The 6000-nt window shown below is 53.0% G+C and overlaps 1 protein-coding gene across 1 annotated transcript in view; it reads left to right on the top strand.

Moving 5' to 3' along the window:
* The first annotated feature begins 1296 nt into the window (after window positions 1-1296).
* The window catches only part of LOC137344317 (FYVE, RhoGEF and PH domain-containing protein 2-like), a 590021-nt gene continuing 585317 nt past the window's right edge, over window positions 1297-6000 (top strand). The window contains exon 1 of the mRNA XM_068007178.1: window positions 1297-1445. The gene's annotated coding sequence lies outside the window, so the exon portion shown is untranslated. The remainder of the gene's footprint in view (window positions 1446-6000) is intronic.

The following is a 6000-nucleotide window of genomic DNA, read 5'->3' as shown; positions in this document are numbered from 1 at the left end:
TTCACCGACGGACTGTGGGGTATATAATGGGCAGGGGGCATCATTCACAGACAGACTGTGGGGTAGATAATGGGCAGGGGGCATCATTCACAGACGGACTGTGGGGTATATAATGGGCAGGGGGCATCATTAACTGACGGACTGTGGGGTATATAATGGGCAGGGGGCATCATTCACAGACAGACTGTGGGGTAGATAATGGGCAGGGGGCATCATTCACAGACGGACTGTGGGGTATATAATGGGCAGGGGGCATCATTCACCGACGGACTGTGGGGTATATAATGGGCAGGGGGCATCATTCACAGACAGACTGTGGGGTAGATAATGGGCAGGGGGCATCATTCACAGACGGACTGTGGGGTATATAATGGGCAGGGGGCATCATTCACTGACGGACTGTGGGGTATATAATGGGCAGGGGGCATCATTCACAGACAGACTGTGGGGTAGATAATGGGCAGGGGGCATCATTCACAGACGGACTGTGGGGTATATAATGGGCAGGGGGCATCATTCACCGACGGACTGTGGGGTATATAATGGGCAGGGGGCATCATTCACCGACGGACTGTGGGGTATATAATGGGCAGGGGGCATCATTCACAGACAGACTGTGGGGTAGATAATGGGCAGGGGGCATCATTCACAGACGGACTGTGGGGTATATAATGGGCAGGGGGCATCATTCACTGACAGACTGTGGGGTAGATAATGGGCAGGGGGCATCATTCACAGACGGACTGTGGGGTATATAATGGGCAGGGGGCATCATTCACTGACAGACTGTGGGGTATATAATGGGCGGGGGGCATCATTCACAGACAGACTGTGGGGTATATAATGGGCGGGGGAATCATTCACTGACAGACTGTGGGGTATATAATGGGCAGGGGGGGGCATCATTCACAGACGGACTGTGGGGTATATAATGGGCAGGGGGCATCATTCACAGACGGACTGTGGGGTATATAATGGGCGGGGGAATCATTCACTGACAGACTGTGGGGTATATAATGGGCGGGGGGCATCATTCACTGACAGACTGTGGGGTATATAATGGGCGGGGGGGGGCATCGTCCATACCAATGTGAGGCATCTCTTTACACAGTTAACACTGAGTTTAATTGGTTGGTGAAGATATCTGGGGCAGTACCAGGCTCTGACAGTCTGAGCAAAGTTTGTTTTAGGCAAACTCAATAAATTTTGAACGGAAAGTTCTGATAATCTGCTTCCTGTTTTGTTGGTTTCCTAATGACTGATTGATTTGTGTACTGAGAGTCAGGCTCAGCCATTCACACAGGGAGCAGAGCTGCAGCCACGGAGACTGTATCGAGGGATAGAGATTGTGGGGATTACACATTTCTCCGAGGTTGTGTAAAGTGAGTGAGGGGACACTGCAATAATCTGCCGCTCACTGTTCAGCAAACAGACTTCACATAACTGTGAGTATCTGAGTCCTGTCGACCCTCACTGGGGCTGCACTACGCCAGCTATAGAGCAGGTTAGTGGCATGGCAAGATGTCAGGGCAGAGGATTGTGGTCAGTTAATGGCATTGTACTGGGGCCGTGTACTGAGAGGTATATCCCATCAATCGCCAATGCAGTGTATAGGGACAGTGGCCTAGAAATAGGGCAGAGTAGCGCACCTTGTTCAGGCACTACGCGGCCACCTAGGGACCCAAATTGGCGGGATTGAAGCTAGCGGAGGAGGCTAACGGGCATCGACCAGGAAATACACAGTACACGAGGCAGCCTGCCGGAGACACTGCACTCAATGTCACGGAGAATGCAGGAGTCCAGCTCCAACTTGGCACAAGGCTTTGCCCAAAGCTTGGAGCCCATTCTGTGCAACGAGTGGTCACTGTCATCAGCACCACACTGGAACCCACCAAGGTAGAGCGTCTGATGACCAATCTGACAGTTCACAGCCATAGAAGCTCAGTCTACTGCTATCGTGGCTCTAAGTTCCACTGTGGAACGGGGCTTCCAGGGCGTCATAGCAGTTCAGCAATCTCTTCTCCAGCAGATCACCAGGATTGCTGAGGTGCTGTCCCCGGGGAATGGCAGTGGCTCCATGGACCAGACTGCTGCAGCCCAGGCCGAGATGGTGCAGTCTGAAGCCGGGCCGTCCCGGCCCAGAGCTGCTCGAGGTTGTCCTCCAAGGCCATCTGGACGCTCCTCCACTGAAGGTCAGCAGCCTCCCACCACCCATGCTCCAGCCACTGGGGAAGCACCTCGTAGGAGCACTAGGATAGGTAAAGGCACACGGACAACAGGCACTGAGGGAATGTACAAGGGGGAATAGTCTCAGTTTGTGTAAAGGCTGAGATTATTTATTTGATAAATTTGGATTTGGTGTTGGTATTTCTCTTTGTTCTGAAGTGATGGTGAGAGCAGAGTGAAGGAAAGCAATCGGATGGTGGTTGTAAGGAGAGGTAAGGAGTATGGGACTGTTGGTGATTGGGGGATGGGAGATCTGACTTTGTTGAACTGCTCCTCAATGACCTGGTCTCTGAGAGCTCGGACAGACAGGAATGCTCGTGGTGACTGGTCCTCCATCTCCTCCTCCTCCTCCTCCTCCACCTCCTCTTCTTCTTCTTCCTCCTCATCTTCCTCTTCCTCCTATTCCTTTTCCACTTCCTGCTGCGCCTCCTCCTCCTTTTCATCCCTCCTCTTCCTCCTCCTAATCCTATTCCACCTCCTCTTCTTCCTCATTTTAATCCTCCTTCTCCTCATCTCTTTCCTCGTCCTACTCCTCATTTTCTTCCTTCTCCTCCACCACTTCCTCTTTCTGCTCCTCTTCCCATTCCTCCTCCTCCACCTTCTCCTCTTACCCATCCTCCTCCTCCTCTCCCTCTTCCTCCTCCTACTCTTTCTTCTCCTCGTCCTCCTCCTCCTCCTCATTTTCTTCATTCTCCTCCATCTCTTCCTCTTCCTCCTCCACTTCTCAATCCTCCTCTTCCTCCTCCTCTTCCTCGTCCTCCTCCTACTCTCCCTCTTCTTTCTCCTCCTCTTCCCCCTCCTCCACCTCTTTCTTTTTATCGTCCTTCTACCCCTCCTCCTCCTCCTCCTCCTTTCCTCCAACTCCTGCCCCCTTCCTCCTCCTCCACTTCTTTCTTTTCTTCCTCCTCCACTTCCTCTTCTTCCCCCTCCTCCTCCTCCTCATCACCCTGCTCCTCTTCCTCCTCCCCTCCTCCTCCCCCTCCCCTTCCAGATGGGATGGATCCTCGGTTACTGAGAGAGGTCAAGGTGGAAATTGCGGAGGCTCTGGCCACAATCCTCCAATCCTCCTTAGATATGGGGATGGTGCCGGAGGACTGGAGGATTGGAAATGTTACACCCCTGTTCAAAAAAAGGGGAGAGTGATAAACCCGGCAATTACAGGCCAGTCACTCCAACGTCGGTGATGGGGAAACTTTTAGACACAATAATCTGGGACAAAATTAATTGTCACTTGGAAGAGTCTGGGCTAGTAAATGAAAGTCAGCACGGATTTGTTAAAGAAAGATTGTGTTTGGTTAACTAGACTGAGTTCTTTGATGAAGTAACGGAGAGGGTTGATGAGGGTAGTCCGGTTGGTGTTGTGTATATGGACTTTCAAAAGACATTTGATAAAGTGTCACATAATAGACTTATTAGCAAAATTAAAGCCCATGGGATTAAAGGGACAGTGGCAGTGTGGATACAAAATTGGCTAAGGGACAGAAAGCAGAGAGTAGTGGTGAACGGTTGTTTTTCAGACTGGAGGGAAGTATACAGTGGTGTTCCCCATGGTCAGTGTTAGACCACTGCTCATTTTGATATAAATTAATGACCTGGACTTGGGTATAGAGGGTATAATTTCAAAGTTTGCAGATGACACGAAACTCGGAAATGTAGTAAACAATGTGGAGGATAGTAACAGACTTCAGGAGGACAGAGACAGACTGGTGAAATGGGCAGGCACATGGCAGATGAAATTTAACACAGAGAAGTGTGAAGTGATACATTTTGGTAGGAAGAATGAGGAGAGGCAAAATAAACAAAATGGTACAATTTTAAAGGGGGGGAGGAACAGAGAGACCGGGGGGTGTATGTACACAAATCATTGAAGGTGGCAGGACAAGTTGAGAAGGCTGTTAAAAAAGCAGATGGGATCCTGGGCTTTATTAATAGAGGCATGGGGTGCAAAAGCAAGGAAATTATTCTAAACCTTTATAAAACACTGGTTAGGTCTCAGCTGGAGTATTGTGTCCAATTCTGGGCACCGCACTTTAGGAAGGATGTGAAGGCCTTAGAGAGGGTACAGAGGAGATTTACTGGAATGATTCCAGGGATGAGGGACTTCAGTTATGTGGAGAGACTGGAGAAGCTGGGACTGTTCTCCTTAGAACAGAGAAGGTTAAGAGGAGATTTGAATGAGGTGTTCAAAATCACGAACAGTTTTGATAGAGTAAATAAGGAGAAACTGTTTCCAGTGGTAGGAGGGTCGGTAACCAGAGGACACAGATTTAAAGTGATCGGCAAAAGAGCCAGAGGCGACATGAGGAAACATTTTTTTACACAGCGAGTTGTTATGATCTGGAATTCACTGCCTCAAAGGGCGGTGGAAGCAGATTCAATAATAACTTTCAAAAGGGAATTGGGTAAATACTTGAAGGGAAAACATTTATTCAGGCTGCGCTGGACCCACCTCACCCTCACCCTCTCCACCTCCCTCATTGTCCCAGCCCCTCACCCTCCCCACCTCTCTCATCGTTCGAGTCCCTCACCCTCCCCACCTCCCTCATCGTCCCAGTCCCTCACCCTCCCCACCTCCCTCATTGTCCCAGTCCCTCACTCTCCCCACCTCTCTCATTGTCCCAGTCCCTTACCCTCCCCACCTCCCTCATTGTCCGAGCCCCTCACCCTCCCCACCTCCCTCATTGTCCCAGCCCCTCACCCTCCCCACCTCTCTCATCGTCCCAGTCCCTCACTTTCCCCACCTCTCTCATCGTCCCAGTCCCTCACCCTCTCCACCTCCCTCATTGTCCCAGTCCCTCATCCTCCCCACCTCTCTCATCGTCCCAGTCCCTCACTCTCCCCACCTCTCTCATCGTCCCAGTCCCTCACCCTCCCCACCTCCCTCATCGTCCCAGTCCCTCACCCTCCCCACCTCCCTCATTGTCCCAGTCCCTCACCCTCCCCACCTCCCTCATCGTCCCAGTCCCTCACCCTCCCCACCTCCCTCATTGTCCGAGCCCCTCACCCTCCCCACCTCCCTTATTGTCCCAGCCCCTCACCCTCCCCACCTCTCTCATTGTCCGAGCCCCTCACCCTCCCCACCTCCCTCATCATCCCAGTCCCTCACCCTCCCCACCTCCCTCATCGTCCCAGTCCCTCACCCTCCCCACCTCCCTCATTGTCCCAGTCTCTCACTCTCCCCACCTCCCTCATTGCCCCAGTCCCTCACTATCCCCACCTCCCTTATTGTCCCAGTCCCTCACCCTCCCCACCTCCCTCATTGTCCCAGCCCCTCACTCTCCCCACCTCCCTCATTGTCCCAGTCCCTCACCCTCCCCACCTCCCTCATTGTCCGAGCCCCTCACCCTCCCCACCTCCCTTATTGTCCCAGCCCCTCACCCTCCCCACCTCCCTTATTGTCCCAGCCCCTCACCCTCCCCACCTCCCTCATAGTCCCAGCCCCTCACCCTCCCCACCTCCCTCATCATCCCAGTCCCTCACCCTCCCCACCTCCCTCATCGTCCGAGTCCCTCATCCTCCTCACCTCCCTCATTGTCCGAGCCCATCACCCTCCCCACCTCCCTCATTGTCCGAGCCCCTTACCCTCCCCTCCTCCCTCATTGTCCCAGTCCCTCACCCTCCCCACCTCCCTCATTGTCCCAGTCCCTCACCCTCCCCACCTCTCTCATTGTCCCAGTCCCTCACTCTCCCCACCTCCCTCATTGTCCCAGTCCCTCACTCTCCCCACCTCCCTCATTGTCCCAGTCCCTCACCCTCCCCACCTCTCTCATTGTC

This window comes from Heptranchias perlo, chromosome 27 (genome assembly GCF_035084215.1).
Source record: "Heptranchias perlo isolate sHepPer1 chromosome 27, sHepPer1.hap1, whole genome shotgun sequence".
NCBI lineage: Eukaryota > Metazoa > Chordata > Chondrichthyes > Hexanchiformes > Hexanchidae > Heptranchias > Heptranchias perlo.
This window is presented reverse-complemented; position numbering and strand designations above follow the sequence as displayed.